The 18,119-nt window shown below is 44.8% G+C and overlaps 1 protein-coding gene across 7 annotated transcripts in view; it reads right to left on the reverse strand.

Moving 5' to 3' along the window:
- SEPTIN9 (septin 9) overlaps nt 1–18,119 on the reverse strand; it is a 992,168-nt gene that overhangs the window by 61,755 nt on the left and 912,294 nt on the right. The window contains exon 1 of one of the 7 annotated variants that reach the window (XM_078654639.1): nt 23–215. The exons of the other annotated variants lie outside the window; for them this stretch is intronic. The gene's annotated coding sequence lies outside the window, so the exon portion shown is untranslated. Of the gene's footprint in view, nt 1–22; nt 216–18,119 lie in introns of those variants that run through there. 7 annotated transcript variants of the gene reach the window in all.

An 18,119-nucleotide genomic window follows, 5' to 3' on the forward strand; every position in this document is an offset into this window, starting at 1 on the left:
GCGGCGACGCAAAGGCCCTCACCGTGCCCGGGTCCGCCGCGCTCTCTGCCGCCTTCTGAACTCCGCACCTGCCGCGCCGGTCCTCGCTCGCTCGCTCGCCTTCACGTGGTGCTCAGACCTCTTCCAGCATCCTTATGAGGCGCCCTCCCAGGCTCCCCTCCCCCACGGCGGACTCTCCATTGTCAACAGCACAAAAGGACCCCGCGGCCTCATTTACAACAAGCGGCGAATACTCAAGTGAGGGTCGACCCGTTTTTGCAGGGGTTGAAAGCAGCTCCACTTCACCAAAACACAGCTTTAACTTGCGTGTTCGTACTGCTTTGCTGACACATTTTTTAATTCACACTGATTTTTGTAACATCCCTCATAAATACGTAATTAGAAGGTGTTCTCAGAGGAAAGGAAATTGTTTGAACAAACTAGAGCATTTAGTAAACAGGGCGAACTACAAAGGAAAAAATGCGGAAACGTCGAAGTGTTCTTTCAATTACATGGGCACATTTTTTCTGTAAAGTTACAAAAGTCTTCAGAGGTTCATTAACACGGCACCATAAGCAAACGTTCGAATTTACAAATCTTATAATTTCTAAACACATGTTACTTAGGATTTAATGTCACTTCCTGGTTGTACGAATAAGGTAACTTTCAACTGGAAGAAGGTTTATCCGTGTCACCAGTGAAACCACGCGGTATTTCGGTTTTATTTTAACATCTAATGCATGCTGGGAGCTGTAGTCTTGGTTCACTTCAATTATACAATGTGATTGAAGTAACAGATCACAACAGTCTAAAATAATTTTCTGTAGCTAAAACACACTGCCCCTGACAATTATGCGTTAAAACCCAACAATAATTGTCAGAAATGCTGTATCATTTGACCTAAAACATTAAAGTTTCGAAATTTAAGCTTAATTTTTAATCCAAATCAGAATACTGCAAATACCATAATTAACCATTTGGTTTCTAAGCAGCAAAATGGGTCTGGCTGAATATTCGAACAGTTACAGAGTGCTGATACCTTCAGTCGGCCTTGGCTTTTCGACCAAGTGCACTTTTCGTTTTAAGATATTTACGACCCTGCTTCTAATGGGGAAAGGGAAACTGTTGCACAGTGGCTAATATGTCTACAGTGTTCTTATCTTGGCATCCATGTCTGCATCTTTGCCAAAACTTTGCCAACAAACATAACCAATTTTGTTACACCCTCCACGGACCTCTCCCACCAGCCTCTGGCTTTTGCTTTGCATTCTGGTACTTGTAGGCCTGAATTTATGGACGTATACTACAACTAACAGAACGCAAGCACAATTAGCAATGGTGAGCTATGCACAGCCACAAGACAATGCAATTCGCTTCATAGTTACTATCAGCGATATCTTCAAAGCTATATGCTCCCTTTCCCACCTGCCAGATATAAACTGGGATACCTGAGCAGCTTCAAGACACATAGGTAAGGTAAAGTAGCCAGCCGTGCCGATTAAGGCCTCTCAAAGCAGGTACCTAACATTTATGCCCCTCTCCAGTCCAGTCTGCGATGACCCAGTCCAGAGTGTGGACTACAGGTACCACAATTCAAAGGGGCAAGCACTTTAAATGGGCAGATACTGTCCGGTACAGAGTGCCTGCACTTCTTCACTTTGAAATGGAGAGTATCTGCATTTTTCAGCACTGGTACAGTACACCTAATGGAAGAGTACCGACACTCTTCAGAAGCAAACATGTACTCTGAAAAGTTAGTACCTGCACTTATATATTTCCATTTAAAGCACTGCAACAAGAGGGCATGGATATATATATATATATATATATATATATATATATACATATATACACACACACACACATACATACTAGCTAAAAGAGGCGCGGTTCCTTTGCTATGGCAGAGGATTGTCGCCCCCAGCCTCAAAACGTGTTAAAGGAAAACTTAAATGGTAATAAACATGTTTTACTATCGTTTATTTTTCCCTTCTGCTTTCCTGGTGAGTTTTGGGGGGTGAGAGGCACGAGGGGAGTGGTAGGTGCACTGCCTTCACTGCGCATGATGGTTTGGCCGGCCGGCCGGCCGTCCAAAGCGTCACGCGCAGTGAAGCTCCATCCAACCCCCGCTGCGTTGCTGGGTGGGAGAGAGCAGGCACAGGCTCCCGGTCTCCATGGGAGAGCAAATTCAGAGCGCTCAGGCAATCCCGAGGCTGCTCTCATGACATGAGAGCAGCCTCATGATTGGCCGCAAGGGAGTCTGGGAGCCTGTCCAGAGAGGAGGAGCAGCAGAAGAGTGCAACGCGGCCACCCTCTCCCCTGGCCAATCCTCCACAACGCCAGCCGCTACTGATATATAAGAAGCTCACACGTCTCTCAGGAGGCTCTACCAGGAAATCCCAGGACCTCACAAAAGATATGGCAGACCCTCGATGACATTACAAACATAATATCGTTGACCACAATATTGTTGTTAAAAACCCCAGTCTCACGCTGTGACATGATAAATGTATAAATATACACATTAACTACTTAAATACTACTCTGCTACAGCTTCCACTAGACCCCCTCCCCCCCACCGTTCTAGGTATTATTATTATTACAATTCTAATGTTTGTTAGCTCCCCATGACTTACACACGTTTTGGGTAAGGACAGTACACCTATGTAGTTGAAGATAATTTGGGAACTCTCTGGTATACCCCCGTTAACCAAATGTTTTATTGCCTATTTAATCTTTGTCCATTTACAGTGTAACATTCCATTTGTTTCTCATTTTCTGTCTTATAATAATGTTGAACTCTTGTATTTGCTAACTTACCCATACAGTATATGTATGATTATGTCGATTTTATGTTAAGTATGATTTGTTGTTTGTTTGTCGCAATAAAATGTCAATAAAGATTTCTTGGAACAAAAACAAACTTGAACAAGGTCACGTATTATACAGAAAGCTGGAAAATGGAGATAGACACTCCATACTGGGTAAGACTGTCTAAGTAGCTTTAATTTAAAACATGTCATGTGTGGTAGAAAGGAAAGAAGCAAAGGCAGAGGGCAGTAGTGACAATATAGTGGACAGTCCTCCCACAATACAGTACTTCTGACCACCGTAGCTCCGCATAAATCTCCTCTAGGTGCACTTCCACCAAGAGGAGGAAGTGTGAGGGCTGGGTAGATAAAAAGGAAGAAGCAATGCGTGGACGTTGGCGGAGAAGCACACAGGCGAGTGAGAGGAAGACGAAGCACAGTGGAGAGGGGGGACACGCATGCAAAGGAGACAGCGGGACACGCATACAAAGGAGGCAGCGGGACAACACATGCATTCTCAAAGTGCTTAAAAACAAAAAAGTAGCAGGTAAAAGAAGTGAGCAGTAGTAGCACATAGCAATGGGCATATGTTGTAGGGTTGGGACCAACAAAGAAGAAGGAACGTACACATAGCTAACACACAAGAAGTAAATGAGAGTGACAATGAAGCCAACCAATGGTAAGCAGTGGGAGGGCTTTAAGCCTACTGTAAGATAACAATATGTCTCAAAATAAACAGCACATGTGCTATCTCAGGTGAGACCAAAAAATTGTAAGGAGTCATGCCCCACTTTTAGAATGACAAGCAGCAGATGTTGGTGTTGTTATTCCCGGTGGCCCTTCCTTGGGATTCAGGAAGGGTGTCAGCTTTTCAAGAGTCACACGGCGCTGACCTGGTTACTAATCTCTGCTCGGACTGAAAACGGTGAGATTCTGAGCAAATAAACATAATCTCCTCATTCCTCAATAGGAAATTGTAAAGATGCATTAAATGTAAAACATTGTAAATATGTGAAATGTAATGTGCTTGTGCAAACTAATTTAAATAATGTTCTATTAATCCTCTTGTAGCACTTTAACATTGATTGTGTACAGTGCTTCCTTGCTAGCACAGCCAGCTTCCCAATATATGAAAACAAATAGAAACAGGCCGATCCAATCTGTATCTCTTTAACACTACTCTAGCAACAATTTAAAAACACATTTGCAATCATGTGCTATCAGTAACGGATGTTTAAGTTTCAATACCTCCCAATTCTGTAAATATCTGTTTATCTATTGTTTGTATTTTTTTAATACATTGTTAAGTGTGTAATATAGGGGAAAATTATATATTTTTGCTCTTTTCTCTTTTAGTTCTTTACCATATTAAAAATACACACTCTGCATTTGTTATACATGACATTTTATATCGAGGGCAAAAGTGATGGAGGCTTGGCATGGAAAAGCTAAGTCGGGCGTTAGCCGGGATCTTTTTAGGTTTTTAGTAAAATTATATACATAACCCAGGGGCTCTCAGCCAGCCGTTTTTATTTTATTTATTGGTATGTTGTATCATTAAAATGTTTCTTCCACCAATGTAGCATAATATATGTGGCAGTGGGTCAGCTCACTTCAGCCATTGGCTAACTTCACTGTGGATGACAGCTTTCCACTGTTTCACAAGGAACACATCCACACACAAAGTAGTTCCATTCAGGGCCAGGGACAACTATGGCATTGAGTGCTTTTTGAGATCAAAAAAATATTGATGACATTTTCCATTTCTATTTTGTACTTGTGAAAGATCCACAGCTTCGACAAAAATGTTTTATAAAGCAATGACAATGCTAAAAGGCTGGCAACCAAAAGAAGACCAATTGGCTTTGCCAACAATTGCTCTTTACATAATTCCCAGGATTTCATATATTTGTAAAACCTTTTTTTAATACCAAGAATGAGGTGCTTATTTTCATTTCTTGTCACAGCCAACGGGACATAAGGAAGGAGCAATAGCTCCCAAAGGTCTGATACTCTGGCCTATTAGGGAGAATGACATTGACAGCAAAGATCAGGAGTACCAAGCAAGTCAGCTCCGTACTAAGAGTTTTAAGGCAACACTTGTAATTGAAAAGAGAAACTACAATTTCCAGAGGTCAGAGTGAGTTGATTTTTTATAATGCCATCTCCTCCCTCTCAGGGATCAGTAAAATTTGTGTTTTGGGCTCTTATCTAAGGAATTTGAAAGGCTTGAATTTGTCCACCACAAATGTAATGGTTGCTGGTGATTTTATATCCATTTATGTGGGGACCTGAGGGTAGGAGGTGTAGAAAATTTAGGGTGTTTTCTTATGACTGGAATGCATTTGGAACACACCCAACAGGGTACCAGAATTAATGCTACATTGAACGAGTTTGCTTTGGTCCCATTAGTAGGTAAGCTGTTCTTTATGAGGAAGGACAATAATCCCAGCCTGATAGGGAGGGGTGTGAGACATTCATTCATTTTATTTTTGTTTCTGCACTACTTTGCTGATTTTGTTATACCTCCTTGTCCCTTTAGTGATCCTAACCCGGTATGTCTAACGTTTTATTGGTCCATGTTGTCCCAAACCCCGGTGGTTTGTAAAAGAGCGGTCACCAAAGCCACGGATGGGGGTGGAAGACTTAAGAGGTCAAAGATAACTCCAGACCCTTTTTAAATACCCTTCGCACTCAATGCAAGAAGGATTGTGAAATCTGTACCTACCACCCAGTGTGTGTCCTGAAGGCTTTTTCTGCAATTTCGGACACTAGCACATCCCTCTTGAAGGCCCCTCCATTATGGCAACAGGGTTTGTTGCCAAGGTGGTTTGACTCAGGATGCTCTCAGGCATTTAGAAATCTCAAGTGCGCAGGGATTCCTCCTTAGTAGAGAAGAGTCATAGCTTGTGCAAATTAGAACTTGCCAGATGCACGACCGTCCTAAAGGAGGAGGCTTGATCAGCTCTGACTGAGGCCAGCTCCTTGAGAAGTAGTTCTAAATGTTGGAGCATCAATAACTGCCCTTTTTTTTGCAGCCAACGCTGCCTCCCCTTTGGAGGCTGATATTTCTGGAGAGAGTTGGGTGGCCCACTTCAAGGAAGTCTACAAATTCCCAATTTCCACATCCTGTGGGGTGGTCACGGTAGATGAGAAAGCTGTTCTCATATTTTCCGATGAGGAGGTTAGGAAGGGCATCCAGGGACTGTCTAAGAATAAAGCTCCGGGCCCAGACGTGATACCATCCAACCTATTCGTGCAAGACGTGGAGGTTTGGGCCCCAATCTTGACCATCCTTATCAATGCGGCAGTGATGGTTGGTCCCCCTTCCTCATGGGCAACGTCCATCATCGTTCCTGTTTTTAAGAGGGGTACAGGGACAGTACCCACTGTTACAGGCCCATCTCGTTGCTTGACTCATTGGTCAAGGTGGTGGGGCATATCCTTTTGGAAAGGCTAACTAATGGGGCTGATTTCAGCAACGTATTATACAAGGTCCAGTATGGATTTCTTTCTGGGCTGTCAACAGTAGATCATGGCTGAATTTATACTTAGTCCTTAGCAAATACACCACCTCTACCCGGTTCAATCCATCTGGCATTTAAGGATCTCTCATCAGCATTCGACCATGTCAATGTATTCACACTTTGGCAGATCATGAAATGTATGGGGATGGACCAGGACATTGTTTTATTTTTTAGAGATCACCATAGAGATACCGTTGCCATGGTACGTTATTCTAAAGATCTTAAGGTTACATGAGGTTTTTAAATCCAAAGAGAGGTGAGGTGCGGCAGGGATGCATTCTGGCCCCCTTTGATTTTACTTTATATATTAATAAATTTGGGCATGCCTTAGCAGATCTGAAGGTAGATTACCCACTGGTGGGGAAGCGATGCCTATCAGTCTTATTATACACAGATAATGCGGTTCTAATGGCGAGAAATGCTACAGGTCTACAGTCTTTGTTGGATTCCTTCATCTATTTTATGGATACACTAGATCTCTTGGTGAATGACAAAAAAATCGTATGTGATGGTGGTTGGTCCTCCCTCTACTAAATTGTCCACGTTCAAAGTCGGACCTTCCCCAATGCCAAAGACTAGTGTGCTTTCCTGTCAGGGTTTGTTGTTCGATTTTTGCCCCGAGTTGGCATCCTATGGTTAAAGGAAGAGGGAAGATTTCATTAAGGCAAAGGCTGCTGTTTTTAACTTTGTATCGCGGCTGCACAGAAGACCCACCGGGGCCATCTCACAGATTTATTGGGCTATGTGTATCTCCAAAGTAGCATATGGTAGTGAGATTTGGGTATACATCAATCTGGATGAGCTGCAAAAATGTTGATAACACCCTTTTGAGACGCATTCTGTTTGTTCCACAAAGTGTCCCCACATTTGCGGTGCACAAAAGAAATGGGCGTGGCCTATTTAGCTGACATCTTATCCCTTTGCCCTCTTTCTCTTTGAGTGAGTATCTGATCCCGATCTGGAATACAATTGAGCAAGGACATTATAAAAGATTGCCTGTCTCTTGATTATTTTCTCTAAATTGCTTGGTTTAGATATATTTGTGACTCCTTTTTGAGTCTAGGTACGGCAGAATTTGATAACCCAGATGGGATCAGTAAGAAGGACCATAACTTGGTGAAAGACCATTTTTGGGTTTCGCCTGCCGAAGGCTGCGCTCTGCGCAGCTCTTCAGCGCAGGTGAAATCCTATGTCGTCAATAAGGACTCCTGGAACGTCCCCCGGCTCTCATTGGTTAGCTCCATAAATGGAGGCTAGCCATTGAGTGCCGGATCTGTCCATCAAGGCTGGACCAGATTCGGGGGCGTTCCGGAGATTTTTTCCCAGGGCGGAGTTACGTTTTTTCCCGTTCCCTCCCCTTTCACTGAAAGTGAATTCAGATGCGCTGTACATTCCCGCCCCCTCCGTGTGCCTTTCCGCCCCCCTTGCTGTCCTGTGCACGTTTCCCGCCGTCCGTGTCCTCTCCCGCCCCCTCCCGCCGTCCGTGTCCTCTCCCGCCCCCCTCCCGCCGTTCGTGTCCTCTCCCGCCCCCTCCCGCCCCCTCCCGCCGTCCGTGTCCTCTCACGCCCCCAGCGAGTGCCCACCTCGCGATTTCTGCCCGCCTGCCTGCCTAGCGAGGGCCGCCGCGCTGCCCGCGGCGACCCGGAAGTACCTGGCCGGCCGGCCAATCCCTTCGCGGCCGGCCGGAAGTGTTTATGCCCGTCCCGGTTTTTAATTTAGAAAATCTGGTCACCCTATCTTAGCCTCAACTTTCCCTGATATCCGTAATTAACTGAATCAGTTGGGAATGCCCGGACCGAGACAAACTATCACCGGCCAACTCAAGTTCACTGGCTGGTTCCTGGACGACTTACCACAGGTCATTAGCCACCCACAGCCTGGCCGTCTGCTCCAAGCCACAAGGCGCCCGCCAGCTACCTGGTGACAGATGGGACAGTGTTTACACACTAAGAGGCACGTGCGGACTGCACAGCGAATGAACACTTCGTAATTCTATGTAGTGCGCTAGGATTGGCTGAGTTGCCCCCAATACTGCAATCCTGGGTCACCTTACACATCAGGAGTCCCTCCCTCTACCAGGCGACCCCCATAATATGTTCAGCCGTGGGATTGGCTCCCGTGTGAACCGGAAGTACTGGAATTACGGACAAATGTCATCCGTACAAAAGATGAATAACGGACCCCGAGCAGACTGAATTCTCGGACGATCCGCGTGAGTAGCGGACAGGTGGTCTTTTTTTAACGATGTGCAGACTTGGGGAGGGGTGTTTTGTATAGAATAGAGCGAAAGGCTTGTGGAGAGATTAGTGATGTACCAATGTAGTGACCGAGAGTGCATGTTGTCTAGACTTGGGGGAGGGGCGCTTTATATCAAGACCGCTGAATATGTCACAGAGAAGCGAAAAGGGTGCTTTTGGAACCAGGACCTAATTTTCATAAGGGCATGTTCATTGCAAGTTAATGAGTCATGCAGGGCTGTTGAATGATATACATTACTGCAACTTCAACAGAAGGAATACAATCTGTGCAACTGTATAAAATCTGACTGCTCAGAATATGCCTGGCTTCATTTAAAAACAGGTTCTGGGTCTAACTACAGGGTCACTAAGGTATTTTTTAAGTGAGTAAAGTAGTGTTGGTAAAGAGACAACTGTAGGACGCATAAAGTATCGGTGTGGGATGAGGCAACTGTAGCAATAGAGCGGGTGGATAAGGTGTGGTTACGGATGCTTTGGAAAGTGTGATTATAGTGAATGCACAACATGGGGATGTAGGCAATGCTGGAATTGCGCACGGACTGCGATCAGTGTGGACTCAAAGAAAATGGTTTGTAGGATTCAGTGAGAATCGGTACATAACGGACTTAGATGATGATGTAAATGTGAACGCGGGGTCTGCAGGAATTGTGAGCAAACTGACAGATCGAAGCGTCGTCCTAAGAGCTGTGGGGCTTTTGGGGTAGAACATCGTGCGGGAACAGGGCGGGTTTAGTGCGCTAAATGGGGCTGGGCGGGCCGGGGCGGAGTGTGGGGCTTGGAATGCTTGGGGTGAGCACTGCTTGGCCTGGGTGCAAAAGATGCTGGTGGTGTGGATTCTGTTCGAAGTAATTGATAGAGGATGTATGGACACAAAGGATACAGGAATATGGTTGCAGAACAGGTTGGAAGAGTGAACATAAATATTTCTGAAAGTGGGGTCCTGTTGTGCAAAGTAAGTGTAGCCTCATGGAAATGTTCGGAGCGTGGTTGTAGGATTTATGGATCGCTTTTGAGAAGTAAATTATGGAAGTGTGTGTGCTACTCAGGTTTCCGTACAGCCAGAATAATAGACGCACAAGCTTCCGGACTAAGAAGATACGAGGATTCGAGAAATGAGGGCCCTGCGAATGCTCTGGGAGGGTGGGTACGAGATGTTGGTGTTTTGGGTGTAGCTGGAAATGTGGTCACAGAGTTTGACGGAAGTGTGACTGATACTAGACATAAGAGTATTGGAAGTGAGTGTGGGCAGTGTGGTTGCTGGGAATACTTGAAATGTGTAATAGGCTATGCTAGAAGTTAGTGTGCACGGGACAATGGAAATTACATTTGCGAGTTGTTAGGGCGATCTTAAGAGCGCTGTTAGAAATGAAGAGTTTGGGGTTCTGCTGGACAGTGTGAATAAATCCTGTTAGGTCCGAGTGCTAATGTCAGCATGTTGTAATCGAAGCGAACTGAGCGGCAACCATTCTGCGCACTGATAGACATATTTGTCCCGCATATTTCTGTTTGTGTTGCAATATATTTATAATAAATTACGCAATTTCTAATCACTAGTTTCTGTGTCAGGTTCTAAAACTAGGTCTGCAGGGCATTTATTCATTAGTTACAGTTTGGCTGGCTGTAAAAAGTAGAACTTATCTCCCAAATCCCCTTAAGCGTAATCGCCAGTAATGCTTTTATATATGGAGCACGGCTCCGTTTTTTATTTATTGATGCGTGTAACTTGGAGTATCCTTAAATGAAGTTCGATAATTGTCTGGAAGACTGTACTTTTTCAGATGGTTGAATGAGTTTTTGCCTCTTTTCACTTGGTATACTTTCTTATTTCACATGTTTCACAAATAGGTGGTTTACCACAGATCACCAGTACGCAGGAGAAAAGCAAATCTTGCTTTAGCATTTAAGACACTGTGGTTTTCCTGGTGTTAGCCACACTTACTCATTGGATGATCGGGTCTTTATGGTTTTAGTGCTCTCTTAACAGTTCAGAAGGATTTGTCCTCTGTTACTATATGTCCAAATTATATAGACACAGGTTTGCTTAACCTAAGAGACTTATTATCAACTTAATAAAAACATGTTTAATAACATTTCCAAAATAAATTCCGTTTGGAATATATTTTATGTATGTATTCTTGCGCTGGTGTAAAATTCAGAAATTGTATTTTTAATAGTGTTCTCTAAAATGTAAAGCATCGTTATTTTATATACTAATCTATCTAAATCTGATTTTCATTTGGAGGTTTGCACCTTTGTGAAATTGTGCAAAATTGTTATTTGATATTGACCCTATAATTTTTGTAGACTGAATAGCCACAACAGTTATGCCTGTTCTACATAGTTTCTCAATCTTATATATACATTATCTGCAAAAAGAATCTTATGTGCGTTGACCTTTTGTATTTCTATGAAATATGGATTGCCTTTGATGTTTTGGTAATCCATTGCTAACAGTTTAAAAAGGAGCAAAGAGAGGCAACATTCATGTTTTTCTCCTCTGTTTTATTTTTCTGAGGTCAGTCTATTTTCTGTGATCCAAGCCTTTTCTAAATAGGCTTCCCAAATCCCAACATTTGCATACTGTTCTGCTGCTGCTAATTAAATTATTGAGCACCTTTTGGTGTCTGGACCCAGAATGACTAACTTAATACGTTTTTTTTAAAATTTCTTTTTATTAAACAAAAATCAACAAAGAAACACATCAGGTGACATACGCATAATTTTCCTGAGATTCTCAATGACATTCCGTACAGTCAAGATATAACACTGTTATGACAGTTAGTGATTCAAGCGGACTCATGCGCCTCCACATCCTCATGACATGCTGGCGCGGCACAGACATCTCCCCTGTAATGATTCCAAGCCTCCCAGACCTTACCCCACTTCCTCGGGCATCCCCTAGCAGAATAGACTGACCTCTCCCTAAACATACACCAGTCTAAATCTTCCTCCATTTCTCAATCTGGGGCGGCTGGCTAGCTCCCCACAATTGGACGATATTACGCTTCGCTATCATGAATGCCTATGTTGCCCATTGCTGTTTGTATGTGTTTAGGTCCGTGGGTTCCAATAGGTTTCGCATTTGGAAAGTTGGAGCTATTGGTTTTGTAAATGACATTTTATATTTATATATTGTTATTGACAATGCCAATAACGATATATAAATATAAAATGTCATTTACAAAAACCAATAGCTCCAACTTTCCAAAGGCGAAACCGTTGCATTGTAAATGCTTGTTTTTATAATGGAGTCTGGTCGGCCAGGGAAGAGGGCGCTTTACTGAAGCCCAGTGTTCGTCAATACATTTTGATGAAAATTGTGTCCTCTACCGAACACTACCTCTTGTGTGTTAAAAGCCGGCATGATTGTTTTTTAGTTAGAGCGTGGGCAGCGCTGCTCTGCAAGGCATGCTGTATTCAGTTCAGGAATTGAAGCTCTGCCCGCTCTCAGCACATATGTTTTATTGGTTTGTGTGATTGTGCACTGCAAACTGTGGCTGTTCATTGGTCAAAGGGCTTAGTAGTCCCTCCCTAGTACTGCCAAGTCTCATTTTGTAACCTCCCATGGCGACACCCCCTGTTACGTATGTTGTTACACCGTAGGCTTTAATTACAGCCTCTGAGCACTATTTTCTCAAATAGCTTTGTCCTGCCTGCTTTTGCAGGCAGGACACGCTCTCTCCTCAGGCTTTTAAAAAAAATGTATAGCACGTATTTGCAATGCAATAGGTCTCGCATTTTCAAGAGTTTAAGTTATTGGCATTGTAAATGACCATGCCTTTTATTTATCTATTTTAAAAAGAACACATTAATAAAAGGCATGGTCATTTACAATGCCAATAGCTCAAGCTCTCCTAAATGCCAGACCTATTGCATTGCGAATGCTTGTTATTAACAAGGTTTCGGCTGGATTTATTGCCTACTCTCGCAGCAGGAATTGGGGCCAAAAGCTTTTGTCCTGGGGCTGCGACAATAGGCCACCTCAGGACACCTTACATTTTACCATGTTTTGCCATTTTTATGCTGTCCCTAGGAAAATATACCTTCTCCCTGTATTGAAGAGGGCCAATTTTTCCCAGTTCCACCCTGCCCGTGCCTATTTGCAGATGCTCTCAGGAGATATCATTATCAGTTTTTTCAAACTTGTTGTAAGATTGAGGAACAGCTGTGATTACAGTTTTTGTATAGGGTTACTTTTAAATGTTGTGGCTAAATAAGTGTTTTTTAAAATTAGTATATTTTTAGGATGGATTTTATTGGATGTATCGTATGTCTATATTGCTTTTATGGTTTTTATCCTTAAAACAGAATAGATGCTTATATTGAATGATTGATTAATAAACATGGACTGGCTAAATGCATCACACATATTATGGTGCCACTTGGTGGCCATGTCTCATGACAGTGTGTCATCTATTTGCTGTGTTGCTAACTTTGAGTGTCATTATGAGCAGTTTTTAGGTCTGACATAGGGACAGCTTTAGTGTAATCAAGCATCATGTAATAAAATAGATTAATTAAACAAGCATTAGCAAATCCAATAGATCTTGCCTACGGGAAAGCTACTGGATTTGGTAATGTCTTTTAGACATGTTCTAAAGCAGTGTGGCTATGCACCACAGATAAAAGTAAAGTTAGAAAAAAGTGCTACTATGCGGTATGCTTTTTTTGTATGGCGGTGGGGTCTGCAATACAGACAATGGGACGGAGGGTGGAGAACGGCTACAAGGAAAACTGGAGGTTGGGAGTAAACAACAAACAGATTTTAAAAAAGCACAGAGATGTGGCCAACGCTAGCCACATCATTGCACTTTTTGTCTTATGGTTGGCGCGTGAGGCATCGAGACAACAGGGGTGGGTGGCAAGAAGTCACACTGACAACCAGAGGATGGAACTGGGAGGAAAGAAGCAACACAGACAAGGGTGGGTGGTGGGAGGTTATGAAGCAACACGGACAGGAAGAATAAAAAAAAATAATACCCGACTCACAGCGAGAAGTGAATGGACAGTGGAAGGATACTAACAAAAGTAAATCAATCCGTACTTGGCCCAGGCTCCAAATTAAAGAACAGGGGGTGATATTGGTAAGCACTAGCCAATTAGGAGGCAGCTCATTCCTATCCAGCAGGCAATTTCAGGTCTTTGAGGGAGCAACCATCTCTACAAGCAAGCCTTTAGACTGTGGAGTCCCACAGGGCTCCTCATTAAGCCCGACGTTGTTTAACGTCTATATGAGACCGCTGGCTGGGGTCGTCCGTCCGTATGGTATTAAGATCGTTACCTACGCGGACGATACCCAGCTGGTAGTCTCTCTCACGCGGGCTGGAGACCCTGTGGGTACAGTGGACCTGCTCGAATGTCTGAGCAAGATTGATCGATGGATGACCATGTCTTGTCTCAAACTCAATGGAGACAAGACAGAGGTCATGATGCTGGGACATCTAGCACCATCCACGATCAATCACATCTGGCCGGCTTGCTTGGGTACCCCCCCAGTCCCCAGGGATGCCATCAAGAGCCTGGGAGTCTGGTTGGACAAGTCCCTGACGTTTAACCATCAGGCCGTTGTACTATCTGCCACCTGTTTTGGCCTGATTAGAATGCTGAAGAAGATTCTTCCATTACTCCCGTTTGAGGCCAGACAAATTGTGGTCCAGGGACTAATACTGGCCAGGTTGGATTTTGGAAATGCGCTTTACCTTGGTACCCCTGACTCCACATTGAAAAAGTTGCAGGTAATTCAGAACTGTGCCGCCCGAACTTTGCTCCAGCTCCCCCGTAGGACCTCTGTGAAGGCAGGATTGAAAAAATTACACTGGCTTCCCGTGAAAGACAGGGTCAGCTTCAAATCTCTCTGTGTTGCCCATCAATCTTTTTGGGAAACTGGGCCACTAATTAGTCGCACCTTAATCACCCCCTATCTTCCCAATAGACAACTTCGATCTACTAATGCCTTACTGGCAGTAGTGCCAAAGGTTAAGAGATCCAGAGCAGGAGGTCGCTCTTTCTCCTTGAACGCGGCCAAGTTGTGGAACAGCCTACCTTATCATCTTAGGTCCAACTCAGACCTTACTTCTTTCAGGAAAAATTTAAAAACTTTCCTGTTTAACAAATAAGTTGCTTCTCCTGTACTTGGCCCTATGGGCAACACCTGTTAGTTTTCAGCGCTGGGACGCCTCCGGGCAGCTATTCTGCGCTTTATAAAACCTATTTTCATTTCATTTCATTCAAATAAGAGAGACAAAGAAACCAACGAATGGTAAGAAATGGGCAGGCTCCAAGACCTTTATTGTACACAATAAGACTCTTAGTGACAGCGCATGCGCTGTTAGCAGGTGAAAGCCTAAAAATATGAAATATACCTAGAGGGGCTTTGGGTCACACACACCATCCATTGGTATGTTCAGTTGTCATTCCCATTTTGCTTTTTTTCCCTACAGTATACAGCCTGGGGAAATGGGTCAGCCCAATTCTGTCACTGGCACTTTTTTACTGTGGGCAATGGCATTGCCCAGATCACATCTGTCTAAAAAGAAGGGTAATTCAATGCCAGGGTGGTGGGCCAATATTTTGCTTTGTGAATGCCTTTTTCATTCCACTCTTTCTCCTTTTTAGGTTTTGCCAGAGACAGCACATGAGCTGTCCCTGCAAGACATTGTGTTTACTTACAGGGGACTTGGAGTCTACTCATTGCTTACCATTGGTTGGCTTTATTGTCACTCTTGTTTGCTTGCACCTCTTTGGTCAGTGCATGCCGGTTTGACTTCCTCCTCTTATGTTCGAGCATCCCCTAGAGCATGGCACAAGTACTGCTTCCTTACCCAGTGTCCTTCCATATCTCGTGCTTTCGGATCTACTTTCCTCTTCTTGTGCAAGCACTTGAAAGAATACATCTGTTTTCTACCACTGTCCGTCATGTTGCTTGACCTCCCTGCCCTCCGTTGTGCTGCTCAGGCCACTCCTTCCACCCACCTTCAGCTGTCAGTCATGTAGTCAATTCCTGCTCACCCTTCTCCAGCAGTCTATGGTGTTGACTGCCCCCTCCTGCCCTCTCCTCACTTTCCCTTGTGTTGCTTGCCCCTCCTGCCTGCTGTGTTGTTGCTCCCTCCAGCCCTCTGACGTGTTTGTAGCACTCGTCCTACCCTCCTCCCACTGTCCTTCATGTTGCTTGCCCCCTGCCACCCTCCTCCCACCATCTGTGTTGACCTGTCCCACCCCTATGTGGGAAAGGTATGCCCAGACGTGGGTCCCGTGCTCACTACGCCACTGGAGTAAAGCTATCCTGGCTGATGAAGGCTGATGGCCAAAAACCGGTCCTAGGATACTTGATTCCGGTCCAGGGAAGACATGGTTTGTCAGTTCGGCCTGAACTGTTCCCATGAGGCACAGGGTCAAGACTGATTTGCATATGGCCATGTCTGAACTGGGGTGGCTTGGTGAGCAACAAAACAATGGATTAAACCCAGATCTGTGACTGGGGGTGAATGTTTTGCCATTGTGCAACATTCCGTCCATCATCTTGTGTATTTGGCCTGTCCCACCCGCCATAAAAAATGTTTTTTCTTAAATCACTATTTATTTAAAAAAAATATCACTATAACAAAGCCAGTGCTGGCCGCATCATCGCGTTTTATTTTCTACTTCAGTTGCAGCACTCTGTCGTAATGCTGCTCGTTCATGGCCACCGTGTCCCACGTTGTTGTTTTCCTGCTCCTCCGCCCCCACGTAGCGTGCCCCCTGGTCCTGCTAAAATAGAAATAAACATTGAAAAACCTGACAGCTCTAGCATTACGGAGAGCTATTAGGCTTTCTCAATGTCCTGGTTAGCCATGTTGTACAGTAGCCTAGCTTTGGGGTTTTGCGTAAAGTCCGCGTGTGGATGAGTAGGAGTAACTATTAGGCTGTGCTTGGCACAAGGCCACACCCTTGTGAGCGGTGGTGAAGAAGTCTTCTGAGTGACTGGTGGAACAACAGTGCGAACAGAGTGCGTCTTGTTTCTGAGGCTACAAGGTCCACCGCAGCAGACTTCCTGTCTCGCAATGCGCGAGCCTTCAGCAGGAAGATGTCAACGTCAGAAGCACCTGTCTGTGGTGGCAGCTGTCACAGCAGATTGTGCTCTCAGAGCATACCGAATGATAGAACATTTCAAGTAGAGTTTTGTAGGTCATTCCAGTGGCACTGGCCTGCCAGGAACACCGGAGAATTGTAGACCAGGCAATATTGCTGGGAGGGGTGAAGAAGTGCTAGACACAGGGAGAAGATGGCATATAGTTTAGTGGCACAAACCGAGACACCATTCTGCACACTCAAGAATGAGCTTGTAACATAATACAACCATTAGGATAGCTCTATTGTCTAATGCCCTAAACTATAAGAACCAGAAAAGCTGAAGGACAGCAGATAAGCAGTAATCTCTGTGTGGCAAAAAAAGGTGAATTGGCGTGTGGACGAAAAAGCAAAACTAAGAAATATTCATGGTAGGCATGCCCCCGGTCCTCGTCGCCTGAATACTGCCCTCCCGGTCCTCGTCGCCTGAAAACTGCCTTCCCGGTCCTCGTCAACTGAATACTGCCCTCCAGGTACTCCCAGTGATTAAGCCCTGGTCCTCTTAATGGCCTCAGTTCTGGTAGTTCCAAATAGTCTCCTCTCCTGGTCTTTCCCATCCTGGTCCTGTTGGTCCTTCTGACCTAAGATCTCCTGGTCTACCCTGTCTTGGTTCTCCTGGTCCTCTAGATCCTCCTGGCCTTCCTTCCAGGTGAGTTTTGATCTTGGTCATCTGGATGGGTTTGGTTGTGGTGCTCCTACTCTTCATGATTGTCTCAGCCTTGTGGTCCTGTGCTTCATCGGTCTAGTTCTCTTCCTAATACACTAGGTAGTGGGCCTCATGGATGTGTTCTCTTGGTGCCTCCTGGTGGCCCCCTTCCCATTCCCCCCTTCCCCCTTGTTTCACCTAGTCCTGGTCTTCCTGCTGGTTCTAGCCATGCTCCTCCTGTTGGCCCTCCTCCTCCTGGTACTCTCAGTCACAGTGCCACTGTTTGTACTTGTGGTCCTATCCTGCTGCTCCTGGTCCTTGTGGGCCTCCTCCTCAGACTTCTAGTTTTCCTGGTCCTTTTCCTCCTATCACCGTCCTCCTATCCTATTGAGCCTCCTGATCTTGTTGGCACTGGTCCTCTGGTCTTAGTTCTACTGGTTGATCTAGTCCTCCTGGTCACAGCCCTACTGGTGATCCTGGTCTATACTGCGCTCCTTCTAATCATGGTCCTTGACCTCTGTATGTCTCCGACCCTCCTGGTGGTCCTGGTACTGTCCTGGGTAAGGTGGAAGTCCTAGTGTCCCCCCTCCCGGTGTTTTTCGTCTTCCTATTGCTGCTCTTAATCCAATCCTTTGGTTCTGTATCCCAGTCCTCTCCTTATTCCTAGTCCTATTCTTGTACGTCTTTGTCTTCTCAATCTGCCCTATTCCTAGTCAGAGTCATAATCCCATTCCTCCTTCTTTTCCTAGTCCTGTTCCCCTTTCTGTTCATGTTGCTAGCCCTGTTCCTAGTC

The sequence above is a fragment of the Lissotriton helveticus genome, chromosome 7 (assembly GCF_964261635.1).
Source record: "Lissotriton helveticus chromosome 7, aLisHel1.1, whole genome shotgun sequence".
Classification (NCBI taxonomy): domain Eukaryota; kingdom Metazoa; phylum Chordata; class Amphibia; order Caudata; family Salamandridae; genus Lissotriton; species Lissotriton helveticus.